Source organism: Pongo abelii, chromosome 15 (assembly GCF_028885655.2).
Source record: "Pongo abelii isolate AG06213 chromosome 15, NHGRI_mPonAbe1-v2.0_pri, whole genome shotgun sequence".
Classification (NCBI taxonomy): Eukaryota; Metazoa; Chordata; class Mammalia; order Primates; family Hominidae; genus Pongo; species Pongo abelii.
Genome location: NC_072000.2, coordinates 75,768,750 through 75,787,202, shown reverse-complemented (window position 1 = coordinate 75,787,202; position 18,453 = coordinate 75,768,750). Strand labels below are relative to the sequence as shown.

General features: G+C 38.7%; 1 protein-coding gene across 24 annotated transcripts in view; it reads right to left on the bottom strand.

The window, feature by feature from the left end:
- Positions 1–18,453, bottom strand: part of SIPA1L1 (signal induced proliferation associated 1 like 1) — a 411,542-nt gene that overhangs the window by 208,603 nt on the left and 184,486 nt on the right. For 22 of the 24 annotated variants that reach the window (XM_054530289.2, XM_063715614.1, XM_063715628.1 and 19 more), the window contains one exon: positions 5,379–5,440. The gene's annotated coding sequence lies outside the window, so the exon portion shown is untranslated. Of the gene's footprint in view, positions 1–5,378; positions 5,441–6,008; positions 6,115–18,453 lie in introns of those variants that run through there. The other 2 variants (XM_063715622.1, XM_063715625.1) reach the window with 1 other exon arrangement.

The following is an 18,453-nucleotide window of genomic DNA, read 5'->3' as shown; positions in this document are numbered from 1 at the left end:
ATACCATCAAATTTAGGGAAGGAGCCAAATATTCAGATAGAAATAGAGACAGATGGTCTCTCTGCACACACTGTTTAGTAAAGCTTTCCATTTTACAAAGGGGGCACCTAACTCCATAGGCCAGACTAATTTTATTCAATTGGTTTGAGAAGGAATTTTTTTTTAAAAATGAGGTTGGGAAGCTTTCATCAGGGATTACCATTCATTCACAAAATTGGGAAAGCATCTGTTACTAGATCGAATAAGATATAACCATGCATAAAACTCCTTTAGATATTTTCCTACCCATTAAGAACTCTAGAAGTCTTGATTGAGGTCTTACAGCACTGCACCCACAAACAAAAGATATTTGCTGCCATAAATAAATAATTTACCCGAGTTAATCTAGAAGCCATAAAGTATTGTTAAATTCCCACTAAGGTCAACCTTTCATGCCCCTCCATTTACATATTGGCTAATGACCCAATTATTTATACAAATGCAAACCAAGGGTAATGAGGTTGGGTGATTTGTTTTTGGTACTAAGGCATGGTCTCTTGGCTTACAATTGCCAAAAGAGATTAAGTGAAAGGTTAACTGGGTACTAAGCAAGGTCTGTGACAAACAGGATCACAACTCTTAGTGAACTAGCACTCTTTTCTTATTTTTATTTTTTGTAGAGACGGGGTCTCACTATATTGCCCAGGCTGGTCTCAAACTCCTGGCCTCCAAGCAATCCTCCCACCTCGGCCTCCCAAAGTACTGGGATTACAGGCATGAGTCACAGCACTCAGCCAAACTGGCACTGTTTATAAACACAGCCTAAATCCCTAACATGAAGGTTTTTGTAATTTATATTAGGGAAAAAATATTCACCTACCCACCTAATAAGGAATTTTATCAAGGGTACTGATTGATGAAATGTTTTACCAATCAGTTTTTTAGAAACTCACTCTAAAGTCTTTCAATTTAACTCAGCATATGTTCTAACAACTTTATAATTTGAATATGTGATTTTCAACAACTCCAAAATGAAAGTGGCAAGGTCTGACAAATAGCAATGCCCTATACTAACAAAGACAACCTGAATCACAAGCATGTGCACATACAACCGCAGACACAAAATGGCAGTTATGCCTTCATGACACAAAATTACATAGTGAGTTGTGGCTTTCTTCTACTTACTGCCAAAGACGCATTCCTCTGAGATGCCTGCTCACATATATTCCAACATGAAAATAAGGGTTTATTCACATATTAAAAAGCCAACTCACATTACAAGTTGAAAATTTGGCCTTTTTGCTGCTGAATGAATAAATTTGCTTGTCCTTTTTCTCTAAATTTAGAGCAGACACAGTGCTGGGAGAGAAGTGCTGGTAAAGACTCCTAATAAATTATCAGAAAAAAATGAAAAAGGGTACTCTGTCTAGGAAAAGTCTTCATTTTATGTCTATTCCTAAGTGACTTATAAATGCCTTCAACTTTAGAATATAATTATTTTAAAGTCTTGTTATAAAGTAAATTGAGACAAAGAAAACTTTTGATTTTTTAAAAATAAATTGAAACACTGTCAACTTACTACTTAGCAAACACATCAAAAAAATGACTTTCACCCACTTCATTGCCAGGTACCTAACAGGTCTCAATAAGTCTACCCACCCAACATTTTGAGAAAGGGAAGAGAGGAGTTATCAAATTTCCATTCTAAATACTGAGATACTGATTTGTGAGACTAGTTAGGAGGAAGCGAAACAGATACAATATACACTTCCAGGATTTCCCCTGCCTCCACCACCCTGTAGAGGTTAAGCAGAGGCTGCAGACGGCAAGACAGGTCTAAAAGGTCTGAGTGGAGAAATAAATGGGAGCTGGAAGACAGGCCACACTTCCTACCTTCTCACAAAGGAAAATAGTATGGGAATCATGGAGGAATCTCCTAAAACTGACCCATGAGATCAGAACTGCTTACAAATGTCAAATATTCCACTGCTTTTCATTCTATCCAGGGAAAAAAAATTTACTTTCATCATTGTGTATGTACCCTCTATAATACTTTTAAAGAACAAGTCTCCTTTTCTAATTCTCTCAATCACAGAAGAGCAGAAAACATTTAGTAGCATTCTGGATAATTTGTGCCAATTTAGATGATTCATGTAGTATTGCTTTTCCAGACTAAATGGTCTATGGCCAGTGCTTTCAAGTCAACAAGGGTGCGGAGAGCAAGACCTAATTACAGATCTGAGTCAGTGTCTAGAAGCTCCCTCGGCCCAGGGGGCCGTTCCCCACAAAGGCAGCATTTCATCTGGTGGTACAAAAACAAGCCAAGTTTTTGTACCACTTTTCATATTTACACAAGTCCTTTTGTATGCCTTTAATATATATACAAGTCCTTTCATATATAAGAAAGAAGAAGACTCCATTCCACAAGCAACAAACAAAAAAGAGTAATATCAGTTCACCAAATTGATTTTTCAAAGAAAATTTTCAATAGGCTTTTCCCCTTAAAACCTAACTATAACACGCAGATTTTTTAAAAAAGAAAATGCACACAAAACATATTACACAACAACAAATGCATTCACAAAGTGTAAGATCGTCAAACAATTTCAACAAAAGATGTTAATGTTTTCCTTCCTGTGACATGGATATAATATGTATAAATTAAAGGGGAAAAAATTTTTTGAGTTCACTTTTTTCAAATGTTAAACATTTAAGTAAAAATGCCACCCAGAAAAAAAAAAAAAACCAGAAATTATATTGTTGTAAATTTTTCTCTGATACTTTATCAGTAATTAGGTTCCCAAGTTGAAAGGATTAATGATTTTTGAATGGAACTGAGTATTCAGTTTCATGGAGGCAACACTCCAAACAAGAGCAAAGGGTAATATGACTCCCCCAATAGTAAGGGAATTAGTTTTTTGAATGCAAAATTTAAATGACTTAAGATTCATTTCAGGCCAGGCATGGTGGCTCACATTTGTAATTCTAGCACTCTTGGAGGCTGAGGCGGACAAAAAATACAAAAGATTACCCAAACTTGGTGGTTCATCATACCTGTATTCCCAGCTAATTGGGAGGCTGAGGTGGGAGGATCACTTGAGCCCAGGAGGTCGAGGCTGCAATGAGCTGAGATTGTACCACTGTACTCCCGCCTGGGCAACAGAGTGAGACCCTGTCTCAAAAAACAAAACAACAAAAACAAAAGCAAAAGCCAACAAAAAAAAGATACATTTCACACAAGAACAAGATACAAAATGATCCCTAAGACCCAATATTGGGTCACAAAGGACGTAAGGGCACAACAAAGATTTCCAAGGAGACTCCCAGTTGACTGATGTACAGTACTATTTCGAGGTGCAACCTGACAGCCAGTTCTTAGGAGTAGATCCCTCTTCTATACTACTGCTACCAGTACAAAGTAACATAGTGACAAACTGACAAATTTAGGAAAAAAAAAAAAAAAAAAAAAAGAAGTAAATTTTGTAGGCATAATGGCGAATTCTCACAATGCAGAAAAATGATGCCAGAAGCATCATTTGGACTACAGAATGAACAGAGCTATTTAAATGAAACAGCGACCAACACACTCTGAAAAGCTCATTAATGACACAATTGATCTGTAAGTATCCTGCACATTCCACACCCGCACAGGAGTGTAGAAGTAGATACTGAGAGTGGACTCAATGGTAGGCCAATTACCAGAGAAAAGTGCTTCGTATTAGTAGATAAGACAGAAAGCTATCAGCATGTTGGTTCAAACTCATCGACCATTCAAAATCTAAAACATTCTACCACAGATCACTAGGATACCTAATAATAGATCTTTTCACAAGTACCTAAGAACAGATTTATAGCCTCTTTCAGTGATCCTCAATTTATTCTAAACTCCCTTATGATTTTGAGTAATAAATGCACATAGCATCTACATTTACTCCAAGTTAAAAAGCATCCAAAAATCATACAATACACTATGTGGGAAGAGCACAAACAAATGCATGGGAATAATAAAGACCAAAACCAGGATAGTGGCTTCTTGGGGATAGAGAAAGGGAACTGCTGTTAGGGAGAAATATCCTGGGTTTTTTAATGTTCAATGGAATTGGTAAACATTCGATTTCTCTATAGAGTGTTGAGGAGAGGTAACATGGATTTTGTTTTTCTGCTAATCAAAAAGGAGCTGGAGTAAGGATATTTGTGTTATACCTTATATGCTTTTTATATTTGAAATATTCCTACTAATTTTTCAAGAACGAAAACAAGGAATTAGAAGGGTATAGACTGTTCTAAGAAAACACAAAGAACAAGTCTGCACTGCCAAATATGCATCTACCTATACAAAGGCATGATTTTGCCAGCATCCAAGACCCTTTTTAGCATTCACAGCACAAGTTGGTTGATTAGGACACAAAACCTTCTGGGGGGGTGGGGGGTGGGGGAGAATCTGAAAGTGATATATTTTATTCTCATGTCTTTGAATACTAAATCACTACCTGCTAACTGTTAAGAGTGAAGAGTATGCCAGTCAACACCAACACACTCTGCCAGTTTAATTTAATGGTATTATTTTGCCTTGCTTTGCAATTACTCCCACATTTCCCCAGGGAGAAACTAATGGATTACTAAAAATAAAATGGAGATTAAGTGAATCACTTGGGCTGTTTTGGCTCCTAACTCAAACTGGCTTAAATAAAAAGGAAATGTATTGGCTCAAATGCTTGGACGTCAGAGAAAGGGCAAGCTTCAGGGCTGGTTTCCTTGCGATTCTGGACTCCGTCCTCCACCCTGTGTGGCTTCTCACTCAGTCCGGAAGCCAGAACGCTGCAGCTACACAAGACCTCACACCAGCACACAACAACATCCAGAAGAAAGAGGCAGCTCTGTCCTAACCATGAGAGACCTTCTGCCAGAAGCTCCAGGCAAACCCACATTGGCCACGCTGGGTAGAAAAGCATTACAGGACCATCTCTGAAACCATCCTCCTGGCCACGTAACACTCAGCACTCACTGATGTAGCCAGAGTTCATGAGTCAATCATGGACAAGGCAGAAATGAGATTGCTCCCAATCAGGGCGAGCTGCAGTCAGTTCTTCAACCCCATAACATGAGGAATAGATGGGATGCATGATACGGATCCAACCCTAATGTTCAGTCAGTACTATTTACAGAGAATAGCCTGAGCAATACTGTATCAGAATACGAAATAAATCACTATTACACTGTATTTGTATATAAAGCTATAGATTCAAAAAGCAGATAACAAATGAATTCATCTCTTTGAGAAAAGTAGATTTTTTAAAATTTTGTTTCTATGTTTTCATTTCACTAATCAGAAATTTAAACACAGAAAATCAACACTTTGTAAAGCAGGTAGGTCATAGGAAGTATGGCATAGTACTTACTATATTGTTGTGCCATGGCTACCGAAATTTAGACAACAACATCCACACCAATAAGGTATAACCTGAAATAAAATTAGAAAAAAACCTGGTTAAGTGCACAATAAATTTCACTAAAACACAATAGCTGTATAACTTTCACAAGTCTTATCTTTGTTCTAGAAGAGGCAAACCAGCCTTTCTAAGGTAAACAGTTGCTTTTAAACTAGACATTAGAGAAAAATGTCTGTAGTATTATAATATTTCTTTTTTTTTTTTTTTAAAACAGAGTTTCGCTCTTGTTGCCCAGGCTGGAGTACAATGGCGTGATCTTGGCTCACCGCAACCTCTGCCTCCCAGGTTCAAGTGATTCTCCTGCCTCAGCCTCCCTAGTAGCTGAGATTACAGGCATGTGCCACCACGCCCGGCTAATTTTTTATTTTTAGTAGAGACGAGGTTTCTCCATGTTGGTCAGGCTGGTCTTGAACTCCCGACCTCAGGTGATCCGCCTGCCTCAGCCTCCCAAAGTGCTGGGATTACAAGCATGAGCCACCACGCCCGGCCTGTCTGTAGTATTATAACATTTCTAAATATTTTTAAGGTCACATGCATCTTTGTAGAGCTGACCATAACAAACCAAAACAAACAAAATACCTTTTTATCAAGTACTGTTGCCCTGGACTGCTATTTATAAAGCTGAAACAAAAAGGGGGAAAAACAGAATTATTATTTTTCTCTTTTTGAGATGGAGTATCGTTCTGTCACCCAGGCTAGAGTGCAGGGGCACTATCTTGGCTCACTACAACCTCTGCCTCCCAGGTTCAAGCAATTCTCCTGCCCAGCCTCCCGAGAGCTGGAACTAGAGGCGCACACCATCACGCCCAGCTAATTTTTGTATTTTTAGTAGAAACAGGGTTTCACCATATTGCCCAGACAGGTCTCAAACCCCTGACCTCAGGTAATCCACCTGCCTCGGCCTCCCAAAGTGCTGGGATTACAGACGTGAGACATTGCACCCAGCTGAAAAACAGAATGATTAAACAGACCTCAAAAATCATGTAGTCTACGCACTACAAGACACAACTAACCTGTTCAATCCAATGCAATTTAAAGCTAGATAAATCAGCTTCATTTTCTAAATTCCTTAACTTGAAGATCTGAGGAGACAGTTCTCAGGAGAAAAAAATGCAAAAATATGATTCCAATATCTGACATTGCATCATCTTACTTAGTAAAATCTATGAATATTCAGCACACCATGGAGTGCTGAACAAACACACCCACAGAACTTGAGATTCTTAAGACCCTGGAATTGCTTTTAATATTCAAAAGGGAAAGATAATAGCCGGTACAATGGCTCACGCCTGTAATCCCAGCTACTATGGGGGCCGAGGCAAGAAAATCGCTTGAACCTGGGAGGCGGAGGTTGTAGTGAGCTGAGAGTGTGCTGCTGCACTCCTCCAGACTAGACGATAGAGTGAGACTGTCTCAAAAAAAAAAAAAAAGAAAAGATAAGAACTCTGTCCTTATCCAAACCTCAGGCCACATAACTATATAACAAACCACACTTTCAATTAAGAGGGACTGAAAAACACAGAAGTCTAACTAAGCTTTAAGACAATGAAGTTTCCAGGTAATATGATGACAAGGCTGAGGATCACTGTCCATGTATCCACAAATACAGTGTCTAACTTCACTTGCCCTAGTGTGTGTGAGATTCAGCCATGTTGCTTTATTCATTATAGTTAATAAGCTTTTAAAAAAATTTTTAAAGCATTAAAAGAAAAGTGGAAGCCTCAAAACAGAAGGAAATATTTGCAATACATATATCTACCAAAGGACTGATTCAGAACATATAAAGAACTCCTTACAAATTAATAAGACGGCTGTGCACAGTAGCTCATGTCTGTAATCCCAGCACTTTGGGAAGCTGAGGCAGGAGGATCGCTTGAGCCCAGGAGTTTGAGAACAGCCTGGGCAACATACCAAGACCCTGTCACTACAAAAAAAAATTCAACATCTTCCTTGGTTTAAAAAATAAAAATAAAAAATTAGCTAGGCATGGTGGTGTGCGCCTATAGTCTCAGCTATTTCGGAGGCTAAAGCAGGTGGATCGCTTGACCCCAGGAGTCCGAGGGTGCAGTGAGCTCTAATTGCATCACCACATCCCAACCAGAGCAAGACTCTGTCTCTGAAGGGAGAAGAAAAAGACCAGCCACCCAAACAGAATATAAAAATGGCTAATAAGCATATAAAAAGGTGTTCAACTTCATGCATCACCATGGAAATACAAATTAAAACTACAATGAAATAAAAGTACATAATGATGAAAATGGCTGAAATTTTAAAATCTGACAACACCAAGCCTCAGGATGTGCAGCAATTCAACAATGCTGATGGGACTATAAACCATAAAGCTGTTTGGCAGTATCCAATAAAGCAGAATATAAACATACCCTGCAACCCAGCAATTCCACTCCTAGGTAAATGCCTCCTGGGAATGTGCATACATAGATCCCATACAATAATTTTCCAATAACTGTTAGTTGTAACAGCCTAAACCCAGTAACAAATTGTGGAATATTCATATAATGGAATACTATAGAGCAGGAATCAGGATTTTTTTTTTTTCCTGTAAAGGGCCAAATAGTAAATATTTCAGGCTTTGCAGGCCATTGTCCCTGTCACATCTGCTCAAACCTGTCTTTGGAGTACAAAAGCAGCCATAGACAATATGGGCTTGGCTGTGTTCCAATAAAACTGTATTTACAAAAACAGCAAGTCCACCAGCCTTAGTTTTGCCTGCTACACAGCAATGAATATAAATGAACCATAACTAATACAAGAACACTGATAAATCTCACAAACATAATGTTGAGACAAAGAAGCCAGACACATGAAAGAATATACTGTATGATTCTGTTTTATAAAGTTCAGTAATAGGTAAAACTATGTAAGTCAGAATAATAGTTTCCACTGAGTGTAGGATATAGGGGAAAATACAGACTGGGAGAAGGAAAGGGGGGGAAATTTGGTGGGCTAATAATATTAGATTCCCTGATTTGAGTGGTAGTTTCACGACTATGTTCAATTTGGAAAAATTCATTAAGGTATAAATTTCTGATGTACTTGTCTTCATTCTGAATAAAAAAAGTAAAACATTTCAGTAATTATTATAAATAAACAATATGGGACACATTACTAAGTGGATGCTTTCTCATAGCATGCTATACCCGGATTCAAACACTGATGCAATGCAATCCTTGTGCCCTCATAAAGCAAGTTCCTGAAGCTCTCCCTTCACATCTACAGTGTAATGTCTGCATTGCAACTAAACTCCTCTTCCAAGTTTCATGTAGGACTTGAGAACGAGCTATGATTAGATAGCATACACAGGAGTGGCAGGAGGTAAACGCAATACAGAGGGAGGAAGGAAAGTAACAGATGGGTGAAGAGACTGGTAGAAATAAGTCCCTGCATTTTAACATAATCTGCTAAGTAAGCAACACAGAATTTAAAAAGTAACACAAACAGCTTAGAAACACAATTTGGAAGGTCACTGAACTTGCCTTTTGGACATTAAAAATAACGAAAATTTAAAAGCTTACTAAGGCTCTTAAAAGACTGATGAAGGGATTTATTTCTGGTACAACAATTTCTTCCAATCTAACAGATTAAATAGACAGGAAGTTTCAACTTTTCAAGTGAAGTAGCAAACGTGGCAATGATACAGTCTTGACTTTCTAAGCCGATATGTTTCCACATTATAAGGATTTATGTTCTATTGTATGGGCTTATGTCATTAGTGAAATGGAAAGAGAAGAAATAAAGAAAAGAAGGTGAAAATAATTGAAATCTAGTCACTACAGGCCGGGTGCAGTGGCTCACGCCTATAATCCCAGCACTTTGGGAGGCGGAGGCGGGCAGATCACGAGGTCAGGAGATGGAGACCATCCTGGCTAACACAGTGAAACCCTGTCTCTACTAAAAACACAAAAAAATTAGCCGGGTGTGGTGGCGGGCACCTGTAGTCCCAGCTACTCAGGGGGCTGAGGCAGGAGAATTGCTTGAACCCAGGAGGTGGAGCCTGCAGTGAGCCGAGATTGCACCACTGCACTCCAGCCTGGGCAAGAGTGAGACTCCATCTCAAAAAAAAAAGTCAGTTGGGCTACATGGCAAAACCCCATCTCTACAAAAAATACAAAAATTAGCCAGGCATGGTGGTGTGAGCCTGTAGTCCCGAGGAGGCTGAGGTAAGAGGATCACTTGAGCCTGAGAGGTTGAGGCTGCAGTGAGCCATGATCATGCCACTTCACTCCAGCCTGGGTGACAGAGCAAGATTATTAAATGTAGGGAGAGTAAAAGGCAAGTGAATAGAAAATAAGGAAATGAAGTCTTCCCATAGAGGTAAGAATGGAAATAAGTTTTGAATGATTACAGATAGGCAAGGTTAGGAGAACAGAAGTATCACTCTAAGCAGAGGGAGAGAACATGTGCATGGAGACATGAATGAGTCGGTCATATCTGAGGTATAATGAGAAATCTGAGACAACCAGAATGTGATGTACAAGGACAAGCTAAAACTGAGATGTGGCCAGGTGCAGCTGATCATGCTTATAATCCCAGCACTTTGGGAGGCTAAGGCAGGAGGCTACTTGAGCCTAGGAGTTTGAAACCAGCCTTGGCAACATAGTGAGACCTCATCTCTATTTAAAAATAAACAAATGAATAAAACTGAGATGATGAAAGGACTTGTCAATCACACTGAAGTTTCAATTTTATCTTACAAGCATTATGGAACCATGGGAGTGGGAACTGGGAAATGAGAATGGAATACAAGGAATAGAGGGGGAAGTGGCATGTCTCAAAATATATCTTTTTGCATAGTTTTGACATTTAGAACCATGGTAATGTTTCACAAAATAAAAAAAGCAAACAATTAATATCAACCAGTATATAAGGGGAACCTAAAGTGAAACATAAACAGTAACAACTAAACTGCATTAGGAATATATAACATAACCACATGACCACCCTGAAGGGAATGCAGAAGAACTAACCACTGTGGAAGCCAGTATCTTGACTACAATAGACACTGAGGCTAGAGACAAAACAAATACAGAAAGGAGAAAGGCTAGAGTGAATTCCATGGTGTTAGATTTGAATCAGCGGTATCACTATGAAATCATGATTTTTAACATGTATTTCAATAGACAGGAACAGATAAACGTAGATATGTATATACATACATATATTCATTTCCTAGCTCTGTCCTCTGAGACAGCCTAAGGGTAACTACATCTTAATAGCACAATTAGCACCCAGACAGTGATTTCTAAACACCAGCCTTCAATAAAAAGAACCAGGACTACATGGAGAGATGTCTGGCTGCAAAACTGGGACAGGGAAAATACCAGGTGAGCCTGAAATATCTTGTGGTGCCAAAAAGTAAGGAAGTACTCAAAAAAGCTGGGGACTTCTTAAAAGGAAAGTGGAACCAAACTGAAGAGGCCACATCTGGAACAATTTAAAGGATTATAACCCATAGGATAAAACAAACATCCACAAGTCCATAGTGATAAAAAATAAATAACTAAATCTGTAAGTACATGGAAGAGAAGGCCAAGCTCTTTCTTATAGGAAAATTTTAATGGATACATGCAAAAAGGATAATGGAAGTAGAAAAACCACCATGTGACAAACACCACAGATTAAAGAAAATAAGGAAACATAACTAACTGCAATGTTTGATCCGGGATTGGACCACAGTCCAAACAAAAGACATTACTGGAACAGCTGACAAAAAACAAATGCAGTGTAGAGATTAGTTAGCAGTATTCTATCAAGGTTAATTACCTGATTTAGATAATTTTACTATAGTTATGCAAGATATTAACATTTGGGAAAGGTGGGCAAAGGGTAGATGGAAGTTGTTTGACACATCTAACTTTTTTTTTTTAAATTCTGAGATTATGTCAAAATAAAAAGCGAAAAAAAAGAAAAATATGGATAGACAAGGGATTCTGAGTCATAACCTCCATCTAAAATCTAGTTTCAGGCCTTTTTCTCTCTATGCCAAATATTAAAGCTGACAAAGTGTGATATGTTAAAAAACAAAACACATATGCATATACGTATAAATGAGAAGTTTGAAAATATGAGCAAATAAGGGACTGTAAATAACCAAACAGAATGGAAAGAGAACCAAACCATTGAGAAATTTAAAATGTGATAACTGAACTTTAAAAAAATTCATTAGGTGGATAAATCACAGAATGGACACAGATGAACAGTGAATCAGTGAACTGTAAGACTGACCTTGAAAAATTACCCAGAATGTTTCTCAAATAAAAAAATGCAAACCTTAAAAGACAGATTAAGGCCGGGTGCAGTGGCTCACACCTGTAATTGCAGCACTTTGAGAGGCCAAGGCGGGTGGATCACCTAGCCTGGCCAACATGGTGAAATCTCATCTCAACTAAAAATACAAAAATTAGCTGGGCATGGTGGTGGAGCCTGTAATCCCAACTACTCGGGAGGCTGAGGCAGGAGAATCACTTGAACCTGAGAGGTAGAAGTTGCAGTGAGCCGAGATCGTGCCACTGCACTCCAGCCTGGGCAACAAAGGGAGACTCCATCTCAAAAAAAACAAAAAGAGAGAAATTAAGAAGCTTAGATGATAGAGTGAATAGACCTAAAATCTGCCTAAAAGGAGTGCAACTTGAGCATTCCAAATCGGAAAATCTGAAATCTGAAATGGTCCAAAACTTCAAACTTTTTGAGTGCTGACATGATGCTCAAACGAAATGCTCACTGGAGTTCAGGTTTTCAGATTTTCAGATAGGGATGCTCAACTAGAAAGTATACTACAAATATTCCAAAATCTGAAAAAACCTGAAATCCAAAACACTTCTGGTCCCAAGCATTTCAGATTAGGGATATTCACACTGTACTAGAAGAAGATAATGGAGAGACTCTCTGGTATAAATGACACCAATCCTTGAATCCAGAAAGGCCAGCAAACAAGAAGCAAGTGAAAAATCAATACCAAGAGACATAAAAGTAAAAATACTGACCACTAAATAAAAAACAATCTTAAAAGCAGCAGAGAAAAGAAAATCACCTACAAATGTACACCAATTAAGGTGACGGCTTATTTCTCAAAAGCAACAATGGAAGCCACAAGAGAGAGAGAACTATTATTTTCAATAAACTAAGAGACAGAACTATCAACCCAGAATTATATAGCTAGAGATAATTCCTTCTAGAACAATAAACATTTTCAGGCAAACAAAACCAAGATTTTACCATCAATAGACACACACTAAATTATATGACTTTTGCACAGCAGGAAAATGATCCCAGATGACAGACTTAAAAAGCTGATGAATGGTGATACCACACAAAAGATGACAACCAAATAAAGGGTTAACAGTCAGATGAAAGATGACTGACCCTATTAGTCATGATAAATAAATCACAATGTGGTACCACTACCTACCCATTGGAATGGCTGAAATTAAAACCATGTCACTAAGAATGTGGAGCAAATGGGACTCTCTTACACCTTTGGTAGCAGTGTTAACTGATACGGCTCCTTTGGAAAACTGGCAGCATCTATTAAAGTTGAATACAGGAATATGCTATAACTCAGCAATTTCACACCTAGGTAGACAGCATAAATGGACACATATTTGTAGCAAAAGACACTAATGGGGTTCAGCACACGCTACGTCAAAATACGGCATCTTAGCTTTGAGAAAAGCACAGAAGCAACCTTCTCCTGTCCTTCTACTATGAAGTAGGCCATAAAAGAATTCTCTAGCCTTCCTCTGAAGTAGGTCATAAGACCTTCATTCCACAGGTACCTTCCCTATACCTGCAGGAAAGGAATGCCCTTATCTCTGAAGACACAGGGACACAGAGCAGCTGAACAAATAGACCTAGTTTATTACCACTGCCTCATACTCCCTTTGCCCAATCAGACTTCTGCACAACTGTCCACTCATCATCAAATTTAGCATAAAAACACAGAGATGTCCCTGCTTCTTTGGGTCTTAATTCCTGAAGACTCCTGTGTCACATAAAACTTATATTAATAAATTCGTATGCTTCTCTCTTGTTAATCTGTCTTTTGTGATAGGATGTCAGCCATGTACCTAGCCATTGGAAAGAAAAAGAAATCTTTCTCCCTTACAACATAAACAAGGATGTTCATAGCAGTGCAATTCCTAATAGCCCAAAACTGAAAACAACTGCAGTGTATATCCACAGCAGAAAGAAAAGATAGGCTGGGCACAGTGGCTCACACCTGTAATCCCAGGACTTTGGGAGGCTGAGGCAGGCAGATTGCATGAGTCCAGGAGTTCGAGACCAGACTGGCCAACATGGCGAAACCCCATTCGTACAAAAAAATTTAAAAATTAATGAAACATGGTGGTGCATTCTTGTAGTCTCAGCTACTCGGGGGGCTGAGGTGGGAGGATCACCTGAGCCTGGGAGATGGAGGTTGCAGTGAGCTGAGATTACACCTCTGCACTCCAGCCTGGGTGACAGAGCGAGGCCCTGTCTCAAAAATAAATAATAATAAGGAAAGAAAAATAATAATTGAGGAGTTCCATATAACAGAATACTGTAACAATAAAAGTAATGAAATATTGCTACCTGCAACATGAATTATGCATGTAATGCTGAAAGAAAAAAGCCATATACAAAAGTATATACTACCTAATTCCATTTACAGCAAGTTCAACACCAGGCAAAACTAATTACTGCTATAACTCGCAGGAGTCCCATCAGGGGTTTCTAGAGTGACACTTCATTTTTTTTATCTCGGGACTGGTTTCATAGATGAGTCCAATTTTTGAAATTCACTGACCTATCCACTTATGATCTGTGCTCTGTGTGTATATCATACTTCAAAATAACATTTATTTAAAAATAAATAATAAGCAAAAACACTAGCAAGAATATCACAGAAACAATACTGTGTTCTCATGGCATCCTATCAGTGACACACAATTTTGATTTGTATTCTTACCAATGATGTTCATTTTGATGAACTGATTAAGGTGGTATCTGCCAGGCTTCCACCACTGTAATTTATTCTTTCCCCCTTTGTAATTAGTATTTCATATGGAGGTAATCTGAAACTATATAAATATCTGGTACCTCATCAAGCTTTCAATTAACGCATTTCATTATTTAAAAAAAAAATTGTTTTTTAATTTTTTTGAGACAGGGTCTTGCTCTGTCACCCAGGCTTGAGTGCAGTGGTGCAATCACAGTGCACTGCAGCCTCGATCTCCTGGGCTCAAGCAATCCTCCTGTCCTCAGCCGCTAAGACTATAGGTGTGTGCTGCCACCACACCCAGCTAATCATTTATTCATTCTTACATTTATGTTATTCATCAATTTATTCAGTGGGTTATAATCCATTACTATTATTGTTTACTATAATTAATCACTATTATAATCTATCAATCTTTTTTTTCCGTAAGAGACTAGGTCTTACTCTGTCACCCAGGCTGGAGTGCAGTGGTGTGATCATAACGCACTCAAACTCCTGGGCTCAAGTAATAATCCTGCCTCAGTCTCCTGAGTAGCTAGGATTACAGGTGTGTGATACCATGTCTGGCTATTTTTTTTTTTAATTTATTTGTTTAGAGGTAGGGTTTTGCTATGTTGCCCAGGCTGGTCTCAAACTCCCAGCCTCAAACAATTTTCCAGCCTTAGCCTCCCAAGTAGCTGAGATTACAAGCATGAGCTGCTGTATCTGGCAATCATTTCCTCATTTTCTGAAACTACATGTTTTGGTCTCATTTCTCCAAGGACTACTGGTTCCTTTTATTAGAGAACTGTATTTAGAAATCAAGATTAGGGTGCCAGATATGTTCATTGTTATTGGGGGATACTTTCAGGCACTGTCAATGGGCAGTGCTAGGGAATATAAATGCATGTGTGTTATAAATCTACACATATATCTACATCCATAGGATTTTATTAGGAGGGTTTTTGTTTTTGTTTGAGGCAGGGTCTCACTGTTGCCCAGGCTGAACTGCAGTGGTGCAATCACAGCTCACCACTGCAGCATCAACCTCCTGGGCTCAAGTGATCCTCCCACCACAGCCTCCCAAGTAGCTGGGACTACAGGCGCGTGCCACCACAACCGGGTAATATTTCTAGTTGTTTGTAGGGATGGGGTGATATGGTTTGACTGTGTCCCCACTGAAATCTCAACTTGAATTGTATCTCCCAGAATTCCATGTGTTGTGGGAGGGACCCTGGGGAAGGTAATTGAATCATGGGGGCTGGTCTTTCCCATGCTATTGTCGTGATAGTGAGTAAGTCTCAAGAGATCTGATGGGTTTATCAGGGGTTTCCACTTTTGTTTCTTCATTTTCTCTCTTGCCGCCATGTAAGAAGTGCCTTTTGCCTCCTGTCATGATTCTGAGGCCTCCCCAGCCATGTAGAACTGTAAGTCCAATTAAACCTCTTTTTCTTCCCAGTCTTAGGTATGTCTTTATCAGCAGCATGAAAACAGACTAATACACAGTGTTTTGCCATGTTGCCCAGGCTGGTGCTGAACTCCTGAGCTCAAGTGATCTGCCAGCCTCAGCCTCCCAAAGTGCTGGGATTACAGGCGTGAACCATTACATCCAGCAGGACATTTTAAAAACTCGATGAATTCCAATCAATGGTACCAATACTAGTAACAAAAAGTAAAGAAAAAGAAAAAAACTTGACAAGCTGACTATATGTGAAGTTCACATGAAAAATCAAAAGCCCAGGAAAAATCAAGATACTACACATGAAGACAACAGTAATGAGGGGATCTGCCATACCAACTATTAATTATAACACAGTGAGACTTCCAGGTTAATGGAGAAAGGTTGAATTATTTAATAATGGTACTTGCAAATGTGTTTATGCATGGGGAGGGAAATTAAACTAGATTCCTGTTCCACTCTCTCTATAAAAATAAATCCCAATTTAACTAAAGACTTGCATTTAAAAAATAAAATACAAAAAAATTTTTTTTTTTTTTTTTTTTTTTGAGATGGTCTCCCTCTGTTGCCCAGGCTGAAGTGCAGTGGTATGATCTTGGCTCACTGCAACCTCCACCTCCCAAGCTCAAGCAATCCTCCCACCTCAGCTTCCCAAGTAACTGAAACTACAGGTGTGAGCCATCAAACCTGGCTAATTTTTGTATTTTTTGTAAAAATGAGGTTTTGCCATGTTGCCCAGGCTGGTCTCTAACTCCTGAGCTCAAGCAATTCACCCACCTCCGCCTCCCAAAGTGCAAGGATTACAGGTGTGAGCCACTGTGTCCGTCCAGCCACTGCAGCTGGCCTCATTCTATGTTAAAATAAAAAACTTCTGTTCATTAAAGGATACCATGAAGGAAATAAAAAGATAAGCCACAAATTAAAAATCATATCATCAACAAAATGTAAGTATCCAGAGTGTATAACTCTTATAAATGTATAAGATAAACAATCCAAGAGAAAAATATATAAAACTTACAAAATACAAAAAGTCCTTCAATACAAAAAAATGATGCTCAGTTTCCTTCCTTAGTAATTAGGAAACTATAAATGAAAAGCACCTTTCACACTACTAGCTTGACTAAATTTTAAAAGTCAAACAATGTCAAGAATGTGGCAAAGCTGTGGGGCAATGGAAACATTCAGATGCTCTGGTGGGAATGTACATTGGTACAATCACTTTGAAAGGCAGTCAAGATGTTAGGTAGGCAGATGGTACAGCATATCCTACCATCCGGCAATTTCACTCTTAAATTTATGTTCACTGAGAGACGTGTCGCCCAGAAACACATATAATTGTTTATAACCACAGAAAACTGTAAACAACTCAAATTTCAACAGTAAAATAAGAAAACAGAATGTGGCTTTGCTTGCAGGAAAATCAGTGAACCATGATGTTAAATGCATCAAGTGAAAAAACTCAAGGGGACAATGTCCCTCAGTATCTATGCTGAAAGAAATTTGTAATAAACAAAAAAAAAATTTTTTAATTACCTTACAAGCTTACTGAAGGCTGGGTCAGTATCACTTAATAGTCATTAAAAGCTTCCCAAAAGTTTTGCACTCGGTATTCTAGATGTTTCCAAGACATATACAATTATGTCCACCAAGATATAATAACGTGATCCCCCAGTTTTGAAAATGATAGTGAGTCCATGGCACACACTAGATTAAACAAAATAAAACAAAACCACAGATGTCATTTTTATTTATAGAAGGTACTTACACTCCCAAACTTCAGTTAAAACTCTTGAGAAAGCACCATTCACACTGTGGTTTTTTAAAAGAAAAAAAATGTTTTTTTGTTTTGTTTGTTTGTTTGAGACAAAGTCTCGTTCTGTTGCCCTGGCTAGAGTGCAACAATGAGACCTCGGCTCACTGCAACCTCCACCTCCCGGGTTCAAGCAATTCTCCTGCCTCAGCCTCCCAAGTAGCTGGGATTACAGGTGCCCGCCACCACACCAGGCTAACTTTTGTATTTTTAGTAGAGATGGGGTTTTGCCATGTTGGCCAGGCTGATCTCAAACTCCTCACCTCAAGCAATCCGCCTGCCTCCAAAGTGCTGGGATTACAGGCATGAGCCACCACACCCGGCCAAAAAAAAAAGGTATTTTTTTAAAAAAGTAAGTCTCACACTTATAATCCCAACAATTTGGGAGGCTGAGGCAGGAGGACTGCTTGAGCCCAGCCTGAGCGATACAGGGAGACCTCATCTCTACAAAAAATTTAAAAATTACCCAAGCATGGTGACACATGCCAGTAGTCCCAGCTACTCCGGAGGCTGAGGTGGGAGGATTACTTGAGCCCAGAAGATCAAGGCTGTAGTGAGCTACGATGGTATCACTGCACTCCAGCCTGGGTAACAAAGCAAGACCCTGTCTCAAAAAAAAAAAAAAAAAAAAAAAAAAAGGTTAATAAAAAATCCTGCTATTTTATTAGTCAGCTACAGGGACAAGTGAGATTGTTTCTCTTAGGCTCAGATCAAGTAGAGTATAAATTCATTTAAATATATACGTATTTAAGAACAGCATAATTTTGACCAAAATAATTAA